Raw genomic sequence first — 20,491 nt, forward strand, 5'->3', positions numbered from 1 at the left:
ATACTTACAGCACCGTCAGAAATGGGGAAAGGGAACTCATGAAGACTCTCTGTGGTCCTACTGAGAGAGCTAAGATTATTTCTTCACTGCAGAGTTTGCTCTGGGATTTTGCGCCTGGGCTAGAGGAACAAAAGGTGAACAGTCCCTCTGCAAACACATCGTGTCCTCCCTGTGAGTGTACTCACCTATCAGTGACACGGTGATCTGAGACATAATCCATCATGTCATATGCTTTTGTAGACTGAGCCTTCTGGTAAACACTGTTGTGGGAGAAGTTGCGTGTTATCTGGAAGAAGATGTTAGAAATTGTTAGCACTTCAACAGACAGCACAGGAGAACTACTGAAAAGGAGAAATGCAGCCACCCAAGGACACCTTGCTCTCCCAACATTCCCCAGTCCCTTCTCTTCCCACTCGTCATTCTGTCCTGAACATATCTGGAGGTTTAGTCCAATCCAGCGTACACCAGCCTTGCTCCATTAAGTAAGAAGGCTATGCCAATTTTCTCATCTGTAGTTTCACCACTGTAGTTGTCTTCTCATACCTCTTTGACACTGGAGACCATAAAAAAGTATGACATGAAGATTTTCCAGCAGAATTTTGGTTGGTATTTGCTTTGATTGAAAAGTGATTACCAAAGTTTCCAGGTCTTGTGCATTAGCTCACAGGGAGGTGTTTACCATGAAGGGAGAAAGACCAAGCAAATCACATAATTGTCACAATTATTTTTAATAATGCTATTGAAAACCGATATATGTAGAGTGTTAAGAGCCCAGTGGCTACTCTCATTGTTGAGTCAGCCAACACAAAGATTACACAGCCCTTCCACATTTCCTAAAGACTGGGATTTCTATGGTGTAGCAACCCAAGCACAAACCAGCTAATATCAAGAGGAAAATTGTTTAAAAGTAAGCCAAAACACAAAATGTAGATCTGTCCTCCCCCAAGGCTTTAATGAAGTGCTTTGGAAAGAGACATTAGTATGTGGAAGACTTCCAAAGGAAGATTGGAAACCTGAAAGGACTGAATCCCAGGGCTCCTCTTAGTGGGGCATGCATTTGTGCCTCCACAAAGGACTCTCAAGTCCAAGGGCCATCTCACACCAAAAAGAAAAGTCTGGGCTGCTGGAGATGACCAGGACTACTCTCTCACATCACCAAGGCAACAGTAAAACAAGTCATGCTTCACCCTTTCCAGAAGCCTGTAGAAGAATTACTCATAAAGCAGAAGTATCTGTTAGTGTGGAGATATTGCTTGGCACTGTAAAAGGAATGAGAGAGAGGAAGAAAACTGGTCTTGCTTCTCAAACTCCTGGGGGAGGCTCTAGTGGGTAAGAGGTTTGCTCCTCCGTAGAAATCTGTTGCTTTCTGCAGCAGCCATTGATGATGTGAGAAGACGTCATGACCAGATACGCACTTTGCCAGAACCCCATCAGTCCCAACAAGGTGGGTTTTGTCCCTTTCTTCTCCTTGGTTCAGCATTTAGCTGAAGAAGCCAGACAGAAGGTACTGTACAGAAATGTGCATGTTGGCCCCATCAGGCTTGTGTTGGTTTTGGGTGGCTCAACAAGAATTGCATCCAGGAATACCAGTTTGCATATCTCTCAGCCTTGAATGAGGAAATCAATATAAATATGCAGCTCTCAAATCAGTGCTGTTGTCTAAACTCCTCTGAGCCTCTGGTAACCTTCTCTCCTGCGATGACGTGAGGAGCCCAGGAATGGATCTCTTTCTCCAAGCTAGGGAGTATGGTCCTTTACACGATCATAGTAGACTGTGTTTCTGTATTGGCAGATGCCTCACCATGACAGCTGTTGGGTAGAGAAGTATTGGCAAAGCCTCAGCGATGCCAGGATAATGTGCTCTGTGCATCTGATGAGTAGTAAAAGAGTTGTCCCCCAGGGCAGGTGGAGGTCTTGGGATGTCCTAGCTCTTGCCATCCAAACTTGGTATGCTGTGGAGCAGGCAACTGATGAAGTGAGAGAACCTCAATGTCATGGTGTAAACCTAAGTATTCTGGCCATTCACAGCCTGAATTTTCCCACTTTGTACCCAATGCTGTTTCCATTTCAGAATATCATTGGGTCCATGGAGTCCTGCAGTTTTCTCCCACCTCTGCCACTGTGCAATGCCCCTTTCTCCAAAAAAGTTGTGTTGTCTTACACGGGATAACTGTTTTGCGGAGAATACTTTGAAAATGGAGCTTGTCAACTATGTTTTATTTGGGATGGCTCAGTTCACTACACTGTTAGAGAAGCACCCAAGGGGACATAGGCTTACAGCAATGAATTAATTTGTAGAAGGATGTCAAAAAAAAAAAAAAAAAGAAAAAGAAAGATTTACACTTGGAAAAAATAAAACCACCAAAAAAACCCCAGCGAGGATATAAAGCTGCTTAGTCTAATTAACCTGTCACGTGTGTGATTTCTGTTGTCGTTGTTGTTGTTTGTTTATTGGGGTTTTTTTTGTGTTAATCTTCTGTTCTAAAAATAGAGAGTTTACCTCAAGAAATTCTGCTTGGAAACAGATCACCTCAAAGACACTCACAGCAGAGAGCAGTGTTCAGGGAAGCTCAGTAAAGCGAACCTGGGTGTAGAAAACCGGGGGAAAACCAGGACATTTAGGCTCTTTCAGCATTCCTTTCTCTTGCTGGTGTGGTCTGGCATGGCTCCTTGACTCTGAGGGCAGCATTTCCCAGCAGGAGAGGTTACTGTTGACTTTCAGATAGACTGAGACACAAGAGCCAGTTGGAGAAATCAAGGCACGTGTCCAAGCTTGCAGTCTTTTCTGAAGTATCTTAAGAGAAACTTGGTGTTATTTAAAATTTTTACGCTGCTTTTTCTCCAGTCCCTGGGGAAAACCCACTTTCCAGCCCAGAATGGGGTAAGGAAGCAGAGAGATTAGGTGCTAGCTAAATGCTCCGAGTGTTTTCCCCAAGGAATCAAGACTCAAGACAAGAGGCAACTGGATTATTTAACGTCACAAGACAGGCCCTTCCTAGTGTCTGACCCTGTGTCTTGGACATACACATGAGCCCAGAAGTCTCATTCTCTGTTTTGCTAAAGCTTCCACCTTAAATACAAAATCAATGTAAAGACATATCCTTTCACTACAGTGTTACTAACAGCCTCAAAGAGATGTCAAGACAGCATTAGAAAGGAGGTTGGGATCCTTTTTCTTAGGTTGTTGTTGTTGTTGGTTTGATTTTCTTTTGAATTGATCCTAGTTAAAAAATAAATAAAATCTATACTATTTAAATTGGAATCCCGTTGTTACTTGGTAAAGGCAAAGCTTCTGTACCTTTGTTATAATTAATTGTATACCTGTGTATGTAAATATAAGGCATTCCTATTTTGCAGTCCAGAACAAAAAAGAAAAAAAACCTATTTGTAATATAGAATAAAGTTTATTAAAAAAAATAAAGAAATAAAAATGCCCCAGGCTGTGATTGCTGCTTCCTGTGGCCAAACGGAGCCAGAGAGAGGGAATTCAAATGAAGGGGAAGCATGAGACTGGAGCACATGTAACTGCTCAAAGCAAGTCCACTTCACATCTGCATTGTAGGAGACCTCTCCCAGGTTCAGGCTCTCCCACCATCCACAGTACATGCTCTGGAGTTTCCTTAGTGTCCCGGAGAGTCAGCACATGTTGACATTCTGGGCTTGGCTTCATAGTCATGCCCATGGGCTGGGCTGGTGGGAAGTGGGTCCCAGCCGAGCAAACCCCAGCTACATGTTCAGAGAGGGCAAAGGCTCAGGGATCAGCGTGCTTATGCCAACAAATGACTGTGAAAAGCTTTCTTCCACCAGTCCACCCCTCCCTCCCTCCGTCCCTCCCTCCCTTCCTCCCTCTCTCTCTTCCTTCCTTCCTTCCTTCCTTCTACCCTCCCTCCTTCCCACCTCCCTTCTCTCTCTCTTCTCTCTTTCTTAATTTCTCTCTCACACAAGAATCTGTTTATTAGGTTGTTTGAAAATTTTTTTGAGAGGTGGGATCCAGACAGGTTATTCCTTTCGGTCTGCCTTTGGGGTGTCATCAGCTGTGCATTTTGAACATGAGTGACCAGCTCATGAATTCAGGGATGCTATTAAAGGAACCATATCCTATGGCTCCTGAAAGTCCTCAGTGGGAGCCAGCTTCTGACTCCTTGGCCAATACATTAGAGCAGCAATCATCACACTGGGTTTCAAACCTGGAACAGTCACAGGTAATCTTAGGTCGACAAGTAAACACCCCAGCCCCCTTGCTTCTCTGTCCCCAGGATGTCATGCCAGGCCTGAGGCTGCTGCTGGGGCAAGTCCTGCTTGCAGCACTCATGGCTGACCATGCAAATAGGGAGAAATCATCTGTCCTCAGCATCTATATCTTTGGCTGGAGGCAGATGATGGATGTCTCTCCAAGGCAGAGGGAAAGATCAACTGCCTATGGGCAGATCTGCAGCCCTCTCACTTCCAGGCATGGTCTGGAAGACCATGGCACGGTCTTCCAGAAAAGACCAGGCATGGTCTCTTCTCTGCATGTATGTTCAAAGCTGAAGATGTTCCCCAGGCAGTGAGAAATGCAGCCTCCTTCCTTCCCCTGCCTCCTACCCTTGCTCTCCTCCCACATGTGGCAAGAAGGAGCATCTGATGGACACTCCAGTTTCTAGATAGCTTAGCTTAAAGCAAAAGGGGAAAATCCATTTTCCCTTTCCCATGTCTGGTCCCCCACCACTGTGCTCCCCTTATCTTACGGTTATTATCTTATGATACTGTCTTTTGAACGGCTGTTGCAAAGAGTAAATCTTTAATGAAGGAGGTCAGATTCCCTGGGACTGATGGGCAGGCTCGGCCAAGCCTGGGCTGGGTTTGCACTGCCATGACACAGGCCTGCATGGTTTAATATATCAGCCTCATCATGTACCCCAAAGGACAGGAAACTTGACCTGAGACACCTCAGCTGAAGGCAAACCGGAGATAAAAGATTCATAGGTACTTTTCACTGGCCCTGCTCTTGAAAAGCCAAGCTGATATAAGCAGAGCCAGGTGTCTTCAGAGGTGGAAAGGGGACATGGTGGTGGGGACTACTGAAACTACCATCTTTTATAATTCACCACTCTCACAGCAATGAGAAGTGGCAGAGGAGGTCAGAGATGTGTACCTGCTCCCTCCTTGTGTCCCGCATCCCACAGCAGACTCGCAGCCAGTGCTGCACATAGCCACCAGCCTCCCTCTCCCCGCAAAGCAGGGACAAAGCTCTTACCCTCACTGTCGTCCCAAGAGCTGGGCAGTGGCATCATTAATCTTACCAGCTCCTTCTGCCTGTGTATGCTCCCAGTGCCTCCCACTGCTCCCCTTCTCCCAGCCACTCCTGTGCCACTGTCCTCCGTTTCACTCAGCAGAGAGGAAAACAGAGTCAGGGTTGCATGCCCAGAGCTGGTGCAACTCCTGCCATGCTCCAAAGGTCTAAGCCTCTGTCAGCCACTGAGGAATGAGACAGCTGGCAGGTTTTATGGGATTTGCAGACCACGGTGCCAACATAAGGCTTGTGGAAAGCAAACACCCTTTTGCTGAACTTGGATCTGCAAGTCTCAGGTCAATGGAGAGCATGGAAAGGAAGTAAGAAAGTGGACTTCAAAAAGGGAAGGGGGTAAAATGAAGCTCTGACAGCTTTTGCAATAGACTTCAACACGCATCTGGGTACCTATAGATGAGCAGCATATGTATGCCGACAGACTGACCACATCCAGCCATGGAAATGAGATGTCTGCCCAGCTGCTCCTTGGGACACAGCAAAGGGAAAGTCCTTGTCACCCAAAAGGGCTTGCATCAGTCTGCCAGCACGTCCCAGCAGCAGGTCAGTCAGTCACAGCAGTGTGCTGCCTGTATAGGTGTCACCCATCAGATCCCTCCGGGCAGCGGGTGAATTGCAGGAACTGATGCTAGAAAATTTTGCGTGCAAAGAAGTGCTTCAGATTTCAGCTATTCTGAATTATTAGTGTATTTAGGGAAAAAAACAAAAACACCTCTAAAGAAAAGAGCCGTGAAGGCTTTCGTTTTTCAGAGGCTTTTTTAAACCTAAACTAAAATACCTCACAAAAGCTTCTTTCCAGACTAAGTGGTTTGACTTAACATTTGCACAAGAGTAGTTTCAGGCTGAGTGTCTGCCAGACATTGCATACACAGAGAGAGAGGGTGTCCCTGTAGAAATAACAGCTTCCATGTCAGTGATACGAAAAGGAAAAGGTGGGGAGGAAACGGGGGCATGAAGAGGTGAAAGGGGTTGCCTGCAATCACACAGCAGCTGAGAGGCAAAGCTAGGGTCTCTGCAGCCTATTTTTGCCCACTATCAGTCAACCCAGTCACTATTTTTGCAACTGGACACAGCAGTGCATTGCGTGTTCGTGAGAATCCATAGGGCAGGGCACAGTTGGGACCTACGCTGTGATCCTCTAGCTAAACCTCATATGTGATATGTACTGGACCACAGTTTCCTCTTGTCTTCGGTGCCAAGACTGGGAAACAACACAGCACTAACTATCCCCACAAAAACACCCTTCCAAGCATTAAATGGGGCTGCAATTACTTAGCACAAACAAACAAACAGATTCCGGGCTTGTGGTAACTCCCTGTTGTCAGCTGTAAGCTCAAAATGTTTGCTTTCAAGGGGATTACATGTGTGGGCTTGCTACTACTTAGTGGAGAATTTACCTATTGATTCAATGAGAGCTGCAAGAGTAGGAGTGAGGAGGAAAACCTCTGACATGGATGCGTCTGCAACAGGACAGGGCATCAGCCTGGTGCCTGCTGGGGCACTCTGGAGATCCTGAGAGACCTCGGCTCATGTCCTGTTGGCTGTGTTCGCAAGTGTATGACAGAGACAGCACAACTGTGCTGGAGGCACCATCCACTTCTCCCAGTTTCAGCTTCTGAAATGACTCTGTTCAGCTCCCAAATGGGCTAAGCTGGATATTCAAGGCCAACCAGTTATCTACAAAGCAGACAGGAGCCATCTTCCCATCTGTTCACTAAGATCATTGGTGTTTCTCTGTCCATGCTGGATTGTCCCACCCCCAAGCTACAGAAAAGAGGCATTTCAAAGCATTCCTGCTTTTACTGTCCATGAGAGGCGATGTCCATTTCCTGCATCTCAATCCATCCCTCCTTCAAGCTCCTCCACTGAGGAAATGGTGACCATTTGCCTGGGCTCTGTGACATCCCCAGTGTAAATAACATCCCCCCAGTGCCCCTCGAAAACCTGGCAGGGGAGAGGGCAGGAGAAAGCTAGGAGCCAGTCTTCAGCTCTCAGGGGAAAGCTAGGAGCTGGTCTGCAGCTCAGCTTCCCAAAGCAATCCCAGATGTCAGCTGAGAAGGACTATTTCCAGCAACCTGGAGAGCATTCAATTTGCCTTTATTATTTCCTGGTTCCCTCACCCGCTTTCTGACACTTCACAGGTTCAGCTGCCTGCGTTGTATTAAGCTGTTCCCCCCATCAGTCCCCTTCCTGGAGGTTTTTCTGGTTCAGCAGAGTAGAACTCCAGCATCAGCTCTCTCTCACCCACTGGATATCACTTGTACAGGGGAGCTGACGGACTCTCCCTTCCTTGTGTTCAGCCTCAGGTTCATCATCCTCAACGAGGTGGTGAGAGCGATGGGGACCATATCTGAGTCCCTTGCCCTGGAGAGACCTGCTAGCTTCAGTTTCAAGGTGTGCCAGCACACCGCAGGGCAAAAAAGTGATTCTGGATCAATGAGGTTTTGTTCAGAGCCATCCTAGCAGGATCTCTGCAAAATCACCTCTTCTCGTGCTGGGGAGTTATCTGAGTGGGTGTTTTCTTCTGTGCTAGTTGTCCTGTCTCCCTGCACAGTCACCGGTGAAAAATGGGTCTTTCAGGAAACGATTCATCTCACTGCAACCTCGAAGGCTAAAATAGATCGGTGAACGACAAAGGAAAATGCTTGTTTCCTCTCGCTGACCCTAGGGAGGGTGGGGGAGCTAGCCCAGCTGTGGATGGTTGCACTATGCCTTTCTAAAGCCAGGTGGGATGAATCCCACCAGGGGGTCTGCTTTAACCTTTCTTGCTGTAATTGTTTTAGGAAAGGGAATGTCTCTTGTTGTATATGCAGCAGAGCCCTGAACTCTTATATGGCGTGCTGTATGTTCCCACAACCCAGCAAGCATTTGGGAGGAAAGCAGGAATCCGTTTGGTCTTTTGCCTTCAGCTGAGACGTTCAAAGAAAAAAATTGAAAGGAGAGTAACTGTTCTATTTTTATTATTATTTTCTTCTTTGAATTTCCTGCCTTCTCATAAATTCTAATGGGAAATGTACTCACTGACCTTATAACTCCCAAAAACAAACATGGTGCCAAGACATCTCCACAGGCCAGCTTTCTTTCAATACGCCATATGGGATGCAGCCCTTGTTCCTACAACACAGGCAAGCAGATCACCAGTTAGTCACAATCCAAGACACACAAACATTTTATGGGTAGGAACATGACAAGCAGATAACACCACCAGGCATTATGTTTTTCCTGGCTACGTCTGTGCTAGTCAATAGAAGAAGGCCAAGGTGGAGTATCAATTACTATGTTGAAATTGTCTGTGATGCTTAGCTGTTAGCGTGCTCCCCAGCACAATTTTGGACGGTGCCAGCTAACCCTCTCCCAGAGAATGCACAGTTTGCGAAGAGCGTGTACCAGGGATTTTTTACTTTCATGGATAAAACTGCATCCAGTCTGGCTCCCTCTCCCCTATATGCTCTTAGACACAGTTGCTTCACTGGGCCAAATATACAGAGCTAGAACACAGAAAGGCATGTTGGGAAAAGAGTCTACTGGGTCAGGAGATGTTTGTAATAAAATGTTGGGAAAGGAGCTGCTTAAAAGGTTCAGTCTGTTATGACTGTGAGAGTGCGATGCTTACCTGTTCAGGGCTGTACGTGGGGATAGGAGAATGAGCCCTAAGAAATGCTTGTGGTTGGCTTTGAAGTTAGGTTTGAATTTTGACAGACTTTTGGGGGCATAGAGATGATGCCAGACAGAAATCTGTCCACTGGAGCAAGTGATGCATCCCAGGGCATCCCACCTTTGTCCCTCAGACACTACTGACTGGCATAGAGTTGGTCCTATAAGTGCTGCCCAGTCCAGTTTGATTAACCCTTTGCTGGAGAAGCAATAGAGTGCCAGAGTACAGACCCTGAGGTACTGTCAGGACCTGTTCTTCTTTGTAATGTTACGGGGCAGGTCTACAGGCACGGACATGAGCTAGATTTCATGTCCTGAGTTACATCTGGTGGCCCTGAGTTAGGTCTCACTCATCAGCTGCAGTGCAGGGCAGACCTGCAGGCAGCTTACAACCCCTTGACGTCACTAGGGAGAGCCAAATGGAAAACCTCTAGGGTTCAAGACACCAGGGTCACCTTGATGGCCATATCATAACCCTGGTCCTATGCTGTTCTTTCTTTCTGATGGATGTCTGTGAAAGAAATACGGCTGCAGACACTGATCCAATTATGTTAACAGTACCTAAGTCTGCTCTCTGCTTTCACAGTACCAAAGCCAAACCAGAAACCACTCGCCAGGGAAACTGTCTCATAAAACTGCCCTGCTTTGGATTAGCAAAGGCAATCTGATTAACTCCCAGCAGGGGCAAGACACAACACCAAACTTGATCTCAACTACCACATCAGAGACCTCCGGTGAATTAGATCCAGAAGAGGCAGCTGTGAGTTATGGGACTGGAATTCCATCAAGGGCTTCTGGGGAGGTCATAAACCACCAAACAGCTCTTGCAACCTCCCCCTTCTTCCCGTCCACCATCCACAAATAGAATTATAGCCCCATAATTCAAGTGGGGTCTGTTTGTCTGCAAAAGGACAAACGCAAGGAGCCATCTGTGGGGGTGTCAGGCTGTAAATCCATTCTTTTTCCTGCCATTCTTCCATCTCCTACTTCACAGGTTGATGCTTCCAGGCTGCACCCAGGTCTCCTCACTTTCCCCACCCTTCCTATCTTCTTCCTTTCATCTCCTTCCTCCTTCCTTTCCTGCTTAATAGAGACATAAAAGCAATCGCTATCTTACAGACCAATCTGCCAGTCCACCACTCACATCCAATGCTCTTCCCTTCATCCTGGAGAGTAACAGCAACACTCAGTCTGCTTCTCACTTCTTTTTATCCACAGACCATTCCCTAGCACAAGCCATATTGCAAACATCTAACCCACGTTAAACCTTCTGAATGAAAGGGCTATCCTGGTTCTTTTCAAGTTGGGCCAAACTAGGTAGTTTCCCTTAATTGCATTCTTTGATGGTTTAGGGGATAAGGGCGTGCCCCACCCCTTTATATTTCTGCTGGCATTTACATGCAGACATTCAGCCTGCAAAACAGAAAGCCAGTCTGGAACATTTCAGCATTACATATTAGACAAGTCTAAGTGATTCCAACCTTGGTCTCTTTGTCGGCCATTTTGGGCAGCCTGAACTTCAGAGGTGGTCCATGCTTCCCAAAGCTTGCCTTCAATGGGTGATAAACAGCCAGACTGCAAATCCCTTGTAAGTTAAAGCTGGCAGGCATCATACAATACCCTCAGCACAAGTTCAGAAAGAGGAAACTAAAGCTGAGCCAAAGGTTGGATCTTCCAGAGAGAAAGCGATTTGCTAGGGTCAAACACAAAGTTGGGACTAGAAACTGCTGGTCCAAAGCTTGGGTGATGTGTTAGATCACACCACTTCTTCTAACAGACCAGCTGGCCAGTGTGCATAGATAAGAAAAAAAATAGGCTTGAGCACTTTACATTGTATCAATAGCCCCTCTTCCCCTTCCACCAGAACTTTTACAACTTACTGAATTTAGGAATTTGATGTGATAGATCAAGAAGCACAACCTGGAAGTGCTGGACACCCATACATGAGAAATGGCAGGGCACCATTTCTCACTGGCTTAGAGATTTCTATGCCTTATCTGTCATTTTCATCACCCTTCATATATTTTATGATATAAATGATCACAAACTCCCTTTAAATCAGGAGGGAGTTGTACCAATGTCAAAGCAAAATCAGTAGCATACTTGTAATGTTTATTTAAGCCCAGATGGCTTGCATGCTTATGTGAGTTTAAAGCTTAAAGGCCAAAAGTTTCATGCTGCTTTGACTTAGGCAGGAGTTGCAGAACCCTTGGAAAGGCTTGTCCTGACAAGTGGTGCCAATTTTGAGGGTATCTTGCATTATTTTCTCTGCTAACGCAGTCTTAGCACAGTTGAGAAGGTTGTTTCACCAAGCAAAAATACTCCAATGCAAAAATGTAGGGTCATGCGTGGCCTTTAAGTCAGTGAAGTGGGCTTGATGAGAAGGGAGATTTTCAACAACAGGTAAAGACAGGTTCTGGTTGCTTGTTATTAAATACTCTCCTACAGACTTTTTCTCCTAGTTTGGCCAACCAGGATGGCAAGGTTTGTCATCTGAACTTCTGTTTTCTTAATCAAATGGAGTCCTTGAGGATTGGGTTTTGTTGGTTTTTTTGGTTGGTTGGTTGGTTGGTTTGGGTTTTGTTTTCTGTCCATCTGAAAGTTGCCTCATGTGATTAACTCTAATGTCTTCCTCCTCCTCACCTGAGGCTTCTTCAATGTTCTTCCAAGCAGTCACATGGAGATAACTGTAGTAGTGGTCTACTGTGCAGGGTTCTGCTACAATCACATTCCAAAAAATTTAAGGGGAAAGAGGGGGGAAAGAGAGAGACAGAGAAAGAAATTAATTGGTCAAAAAAATGAGAACCATATAGTAAAACCTGAAATGTTATGAGGCAAAACATCTGGAAAAAACAGATTAAAAACACTCCAATCTTTTAAAAAAGCCAAGTCATAATAAAACAGCAAGTGTCTTGGTGAATCCCAGCAGAAAAATACTTTGCAAACTGGATTGTGCCCTGTGATCTGCATTGTGGTGTTTCATATATGTGTATAAATTCTTTAATTACTAAGATTACCCCATGTAATATTTGATAATTCTGCCCCTTTGGGAAGCTGATTGTAAGGGAAAGGCACAAAACATTGTTCCAGATTTCTAGCCTGGGGAATCGCCTCAGAGGCTTGCTTAGGTTTATTTTTTTGCCTTGTTATTTCTTACCCCCTTTGGAAATCTTTCGTTTTTCTTCCTTAGGACAGAATTTCAATTAGCAGAAGGATAATACTATCAGGAGGCACTGAATATCCTTGGAGATAAATCTAGCTGGGAGTTGTCAATGGAATATCTGAAATAGCCTGACAGTAGAGGTCCTGTAAAGCTTAGATTACTCTTTAAAAAAAAATAATAATAATCAGTTTGCCTTTCAGAGAGGGAATGAAAGGGGTGGGAAGGAGGTTGCTTATTGAATTGCTATGTTCAACTGCAAAAGAAGGTGATAAAAGAAAAGAGACAGTATATTAAGGACACCCAAACTGCTGGATCTGACTGAGAAAATGTCTAGATAAGCTTCTAGGTGCAGTCTATAGCCACCTTTAAGCCTGGTGGACGTTTTATCAGATGACTGAAAGAGTTACTTGTTGAGCCTTCACTCATGAGAGGGATGAAAGGGTTGAAAGAGACTCATGAAAGCTACAGGAACCCACGAGGAGTAGAGGACACTGAGATGTGCTCTAGAGCAGCCATGCCCTGAGCACACAGGAGTTCATTTGGTCTTTCCTGGTTCTTAAAAAACAAGAGTTTCAAGGTAAGGCAGCCATCCCCCTTTTTGCATCTGACCCTGCTGATGGTTCACTTGTGAAGGATGTTAGAAGCACCAACACATCTATGCTGGCTGTATATATCTAGATATAGGAGGACAGTTTTCAAAATTTGTATGGGATTTCAGATTCTACCTGATGCCTCTAAACTCTCTGATGTGTTGGACAGCTCTTCATTTTGGTCTTCAATAAAATTCCCTTCCACTGAAAGACTAGGCTTTGCCTTGCTAGTTGATCAGAAGTGTGCTGCATCGCTGGTACTACTGTTGATATTAGGTGTATGGGAGGTTGGGGAAAAGACCACCATATCCCTGAAATTGCTGCATCTGTAGTGTATGAAGTTTAAGATGTGTTTGTGGTCTTGAGCATGGATAATAAAATAAAATTTTTAAATCAGGAATAATAAAAAAAAAAAAATTGAGGGAACTGATGTGATGGGGTCATTTCTCATGAGATACATTTCCCCTCCCTCACAGCCCCAGATGAAGGGACAATGTGTTTAGCCCCAACGCACCTGAGCAGGGAGCACCTGGCCAGAGTGTTGTTGTCACCCCTCAGCAGGGAGGAATGAAAAGCTACTTGACAGAACATATGGGCCTACTCAGCACTACCTTGCAGTTCCATATCTATTCCCAGCCCCCATACTTGATGCAACCAGAGCCGAATAAGCATGCAACCATTGGCCAAGATGGATGCATCCTCATCTCAGGCCCTGGTGGTCCTGCATCGTGAGTGCTTTGATACCTTCAGAGGAATGAGCAGGAGCAGATGTCCTGTGATCAGAAGAATCTGACAGTACACAATTCTGCCTTCACCTTCAAACTGCTGACCTTTCTTATTCACCTGGTAAGTTGAGAAGGCTTAGATCACCAGAAATTATGCCTAATAAAGATCCCGGCATGAGGCACTGCAGGCCTGTGACTGCTGTTTGAACTCGGGGCGGGAGAAGCTATTGAAGGCTTTCAGAGATAAGACACACATGGCCCGAATTCCACTGGCCCCTTTATCTGCTCACATCTGGTTATCTTCAGTGCAATCTGTTTGCTGCAGCACAATTGCTGGCTAATTGTGTAGTGGCCTCAGCAGTGTTGGGGTTAGGGACATGCTGAGAAGGCCCCCGCTAATCTATTCCAGAGGCTCAAAGGAGCCATGAATGCTCCTTAATGACGACTTCAGATTAGTTTGGGCCATGCAAAATAAAAGATGCCATCACCCAGCCAAAATGGTCTGGCAGCAGGAAGCAAATATTCTAGGAGAAAGGACTGATACCACCAATGAAAACGCTGCAGACCTTGACTCCAATAAAGAAGGGTATATATGGGAAAGTTTTGTGACATACTGTTAGAACTCAACAGGAGTTAGAACTTGAGGTCTGGACTCCAGCTCTGCAGGACACTATGCATAGTCTATTCTCCACCAAGATTTTTCTTTTCAGCATTTGCAATCTAAATCTAGATAAAAGTGGTGAAGAAAATAAAATGTGCATTTTTAAGGCACACGCTGATAATAAGACATCTTATATGCCCAGTTTATGACAGATTTGGACTTTAAAATCATGTTTCCTCAATCATTGTTGCAACTGAATAGGCATTCTCACACTGAAAACATTGTTCTGGTATTCAACCCCCTCTCTCTTTTTTTAGTCAACTTGCTTGAGAGTAGGTCTGCATTACCTTGAATGTGCTTACTATTGCCAATATCTCCTTTGCTAAATATCTTCAGGATAGATATCTGCAACAGGAAAGGATGCCCAGCTCCAGCCACCTGGCCAGTATCTTTTGGTGTTCATAAGCAGCAAAGACAGAAGAGAAAAACAGTCTGCCCAGTTGGGAGGCAGAAACAACAATCATAATTAAAACAGGCAGAACAAACAGTCTTCACTTTTTCCAGCAATTCAGAGCCTAAAAATCTTGTTCACAGAAGCGCTGGAAAGTGTGTGACTAACAAATAGTTGATTAGGAATACGACATAATTCACAGAAAGAATGACAAATGCTCAGTCTGTGAGATGAATTATACTTCCAAAATAATCTGTCTAATTACAGAATTCAAGCCTGCATGGGGCTGGTAACAGTTTTTGAAGGGTGAACTCTTTCCTGAGACTTTTGTCAGGGTTGGCTTCTGGGTTCTTTAGGAACAGCAGGTATTTCCTGGTGATGGGGTGGGAATCCCTCTACATCTTCATCTCAGAAGAGCGGGGACAATGTGCAACTAAAAATAGTGGCATCAAAGGAAAGGAAACCACTGTCTTCTAGCACACAGAGACAATGTACTAATCTGGAGAGATGCTGTCAGCAGGAAAAGATTGAAGACAAGGAAGATTTTGGAGTTACCCATAGGCCTGCTGAGCAGGTTATTGGGATTCATGGGTTGGCTTAAGCACAGGGTTAACCCTTCAGGCACTGCAAAGAGAGCTCAGCTCAACCATCATTATTCCCTGCTCCTGCTGTCGACTCCCTTTTGCTGAGAAAAAAGCCCTGTTCTGCTCTCAGTGACATGAGAGGAGGTGAAAAATCCCAAAACTCTTTCTAAAACTGGGAGGTCAATAAGTGTTAGTGGAGCAATATTTCCTTTTTCAGCCACAGCATGATCCTGGGAAAGAATTCCTGTTGTCTGCCTTTATCCATGTACTAACCAAGCCTGTACTAACGCTTCCTAGAGATCACTCCAGAAATGTCTTATGGAAATCACTGTGGGTCAGTCTCACAACTGAAATACCTCAGCTCTGGTCTTTTCCTTGCTGCCATGAGCTCAGCAATACATGGAAACACCTTTCAAATTCAATTAATTTCAAGCCCAAGTAACCTTGATGGATTACTTTGCTCTAAGACATCAGCAGATATTTTGGGGTATATGAGAAAGGAGCTGAGACAGGACCTTAAACGTCAGATACCATGTCTGCACTGACTTGACCATGGAGTCCAAACTTGCCAACTATCAACATCATAAAGACACAGCACTGCACATGGCCTCTGGAGTAAAGAGGATGCCTACCTTGCAGCAGGCACTTAGGGCCACACCAGCTATGGGGTGGACACACTGTGCTTGTCATGGCCAATCCTCTGAGGCCAAATTTGCTGGAGGTAATTTCCTTGGTCCACCCTAGAAAAACCCAGATCAGAGGTGACCTGATGATGGAAGGCAGATCTAGTTCACAGGCACCCAAATTCAGAAAAGTGCCTGTGGGTTGTGTTTTAAGGAAGGAAAGAGAAGGTTTGCATCTGTTCCACTTGCCCAAGGGTGAAATTATGCAAGTCTCAGAAGCAGCAAATCAAGATCAAAGGGAAGAAAATTAGGAAAAGGGAATAGCTTATGTTAGGGTAGTGCTCCAGGGCTTACTCTTCCTTGTGCTAAAGCTTTCAAGTCCACAGCATGCTGGGAGATGCCACTTTTCTCCTCTTCCCTGTCTTGTAAATTGATCCCTTCTCTCTCCCCTGGCCCCAATACATGAGGTGCTGGAAGAGAATTAAAAATATCCCTCCAGCGGTCCAGGGAAAGGGGTGCTCTCTTGGCTGGGCTGGTTCTAGCTATATCCAGCATCTTGAAGTCAGGTAGGGCAGATGAACTGCCTTGTCCTTGTTCCCCGACGTACTTGAGCTACATCAGTTTCAGAAACACAGTCAGCAAGAGAGTAAAGGGAAAGTCTTTCTTCTTGTTGCACATCCCATTGCTCCACTGCTTTTCTTATCCTTTGTTGGGCTCAGAGGAACCTGCACACCTTATTATGCATCCTCCATCTGCAGCTAATTTCAATTATCTGCCAAAGTGCCCTGAGATCACAGGCAAGCCTGTCCTGGCTGTGAGGTCTCTCTGCCTGCCTGCACTCCCCCAGCTGCCCGTAGCACACAAATACAAATTATTTATCCTCAAATGGTGGAAACTTGTCCTTTGTCCACTCAATAACATCTCCGGAAGTCCATCTTCACCTTCCCAGAGCCCACCTCAAGCCAGCAGAGAAGGGATATAGTGCACACTGGTACCCAGCATATCTTAACCTGCCTTCTTTGGTGGATTTCTCTGCTTCAGACTTCCCCTCCTGTTTGCTCGCCCTTTCTCCCAGCTGAGGCCCCATCTCCTCAGCTCTCTGGCCTCCTTACGCCATTATAGAGTGAAATGCAGTGTGTCCTTGCTCTTGCACTGGATCCTGAAAGCCGAGGGTCAGTTATTGCATGTCCCATGCTGGAAAAGGACTTGGTACACTGTGGCAATCCTGAAACTATCTGCTCTTGCCCCACAGTATTAGAGAAGGGTCACTATCGCCAAATCCCTTGCAAATGAACAAGGAGATCTCAGATTGTTTCGACATCCCAATCACCTCCTCTCAAACACAAGAAGCGATGATGTTCAATTCATCAGCAAGGCTGATCCATCAGCTGCATTCAATGGTGATATTTTCATGGCAACAGCCCCACATAGGGCTGGTAAAGGTGACATGGGATACACATGAAGGAGAAACCTGTGACTGTCTGCAATCACACCTGGAGGCCAGGCAGATAATCCAGGGTGTTAAAAATGGTTTAGCAAGTGAATTCCAAGAATTATCCCCACCTCTCTTTTTCTGCTGTGAATGGCTTTTGTAGGCAGTTGACCTTGGCTGGACACCAGGTGCCCACCGAAGCCACTCTGTCACTCCCTTCCTCAGCTGCACAGGGGAGAGAAAATATAATGAAATACTTGTGGGTCAAGATAAGGACAGGGAGATCACTCAGCAATTATTGTCACGGGCAAAGCAGACTCAACTTGGGGAAAAGAGTTTAATTTATTACCCATGAAAATCAGAGTAGGATAACAAGAAAATAAGAACTAAATCTTAAAATGCCTTCCCCCACCCCTCCCTTCTTCCCAGGCTCAACTTTACTCCCGAATTCTCTACCTCCTCTCCCCAGTGGAATGGTGGTTGTGGTCAGTTCATCACATGTTGTCTCTGCCGCTCCTTCCTCCTCAGGGGGAGGACTCCTCACACTCTTCCCCTGCTCCAGCGTGGGGTCCTAATGTGAATCCTTTCCATGGCTTCACGAACTGCTCCAGTGGGTCCTTTCCACGGGGTGCAGTCCTTCAGGAACAGACTGCTCCAGTGTGGGTCCGCCACGGGGTCACAAGTCCTGCCAGCAAACCTGCTCCAGCCTGGGCTCCTCTGTTCATGGGTCCACAGGTCCTGCCAGGAGCCTGCTCCAGAGCAGGCTTCCCATGGGGTCACAGCCTCCTTCGGGCATCCACCTGCTCCAGCGTGGGGTCCTCCATGGGCTGCAGGTGGATATCTGCTCCACTGTTAACCTCCATGGGCTGCAGGTGGATATCTGCTCCACCGTTAACCTCCATGGGCTGCAGGTGGATATCTGCTCCACCGTGGACCTCCATGGGCTGCAGGTGGATATCTGCTCCACCGTGGACCTCCATGGGCTGCAGGTGGATATCTGCTCCACCGTGGACCTCCATGGGCTGCAGGTGGATATCTGCTCCACCGTGGACCTCCATGGGCTGCAGGTGGATATCTGCTCCACCGTGGACCTCCATGGGCTGCAGGTGGATATCTGCTCTACCGTGGACCTCCATGGGTTGCAGGTGGATATCTGCTCCACCGTTAACCTCCATGGGCTGCAGGTGGAGATCTGCTCCACCGTGGACTTCCATGGGCTGCAGGGGAATCTCTGCTCCGATGCCTGGAGCACCTCCTCCCCCTCCTTCTTCACGTGGTGTCTGCAGAGTTGTTCCTCTCATATATTCTCACTCCAGCTGCAGTCGCTGTTGTGTGATTTTTTTTTTCCACCCTTCTTAAATATATTATCACAGAGGCACTACCACCATCGCTGACTGGCTCGGCCTTGGCCAGCGGTGGGTCCGTCTTGGAGCCAGCTGACATTGGCTCTGTTGGACATAGGGGAAGCTTCTAGCAGCTTCTCACAGAAGTCACCGCTACAGCCCCCGCCACCCCTACCAAAACCTTGCCATGCAAACCCCATACAGCTTTACAATGAGGAACAACAAAAAAAAAGGCAGCAAATGCAATTCACAATACTCAGCACTATACACACTGAGAAACAGACAGGGGACAAACAACACCTTTTGGAAGCACAACAAAACCAAAATATGTGGGACCCAGAAGGCTATAGGACATAAAATTTTGTGGTAAAAAGTTCTGTTTCAAACTTTGCCAGGTCCTCTCTTCAGCTTCGCACACAGCTTTGCTCTCTGCCCAGGGAATCTGCGCTGCAGCAGGGCTCATTCTTTTCGCACTGCAGTGTTTTGTATATTGGAAACACTGCATGCACTTGTACTAAGGGATCTGTCCCAGCTCAGCGCTCACAGTCCAGAAAAATTGCCAGGGATGGGTGACAGCTGAGTAAAGTCCCATGGGGACAATGAAGATGACAGCAGTAACACTGAAGAGGGTATGTTTGGCTTCCCAGTTCAGCCTCAAGAAGTAAAGATTGCTTTCCCCTCATAAACAGAAAAATCTGTTTATTTCCCAGATGGGAAAAGGAGAGGAAGCAATTTGGGCCAACACAAAAATGTTTCAGCATTTGCTAAGAAATTGCCTAGGAAGTTTGCCTGCAGAATGATTACACACTTTTTAGGTAGATCCACAATATTAGCAAGGTCACGTAACACCCGTGCACTCTGTGGCAACCAAGCAAGACAGTTTCTCCAAGGACCTCGGACTCAGCTGTAACACAAGTGGAAGCAAACAGGTTCATAATGACTGATTGCTTGAAACATGTTCATTAGCTCTTGGGAACATCAGCTTACAGAAGCAGGGCTCATGGGCTTTGAGTCCTCCAATGTAGCAGAGCAAGACAAGGCTGGGTGGGAGGAAGGTGAAATCACAGCTCAGGTGATGGGATGACACATGGTTTTCACTAGGTGGGTAGACAATAGTTTCATGGGTGCTACAAGCTGGGTCTTCTGGATATCGGTATCAGAATCAAACTCATTGGAAGGCACTTCACGTTCAGTACACTTCTAGCAGTGGATCCAGAGTGTTTTCCTTTTGCTGGTCACCTGGGAGCTTCTTTCACACAGCTTCATTAGGTTTCCCAGTCATCTCTCAGCAGGGAGCTGCAAAGGCCTTCACTGGATTCATGGCCATTAACTTGTTTGTTGTATACCGCAAGCAGCCTATGGAGCTCATTCCCTGCAACTTCTGATGCTTGGAGATGCTGAATTACACAGTATTTTCAGTAGTCAAGAGGTCTCTGATGGCCAAATTTCAGAATTAGATAAACTCACATAGCCTCTGACAATTTTGCAAGGCACCTTCTTTACCTCTGAAGCATATCACCCCATATATATATATACAGAATTATAATGTATATGTAATTCCTCCATTTACAGTTTTGTTCACTGAGTGCATTTTGTGCCGCTTTCATGAGTTTCCAGCGCAGCAAACTGTTTTGATCTTTTATCGTGCTCTTAAATTGGGCACAAATGTTTCATGTGCTTTCAAATTTACAGCATATCACAGGCATTTGGTTTTATAACTCACAGGGCTTAAACTAGAATAAAATTGATAAAATGACACAAATCAAGTGGGTGCTGAAATATTGGGTAGCAATTTATAAAAGTTGACAAAACCAAGATTTCTAGTGCCAGAGTAGCATTAATAGTATTTCAAGGGAGTAACAGCTTTTTGGTCTGTAGAGAAATGCATGGCATACAGAAAATGAAGGGCAAATCTCACATATTGTTTGGAAAAGGAAAAATTTGGGAAAGTAATAAGAAGCATCTTTCTTGCTGACGTCAGATTAGTTACACCTTCCTACAGTTTCACAAAAGAACAGGGAAGTATAACGGGGTATAT

This window comes from Mycteria americana, chromosome 1 (genome assembly GCF_035582795.1).
Source record: "Mycteria americana isolate JAX WOST 10 ecotype Jacksonville Zoo and Gardens chromosome 1, USCA_MyAme_1.0, whole genome shotgun sequence".
NCBI classification, from domain to species: Eukaryota; Metazoa; Chordata; class Aves; order Ciconiiformes; family Ciconiidae; genus Mycteria; species Mycteria americana.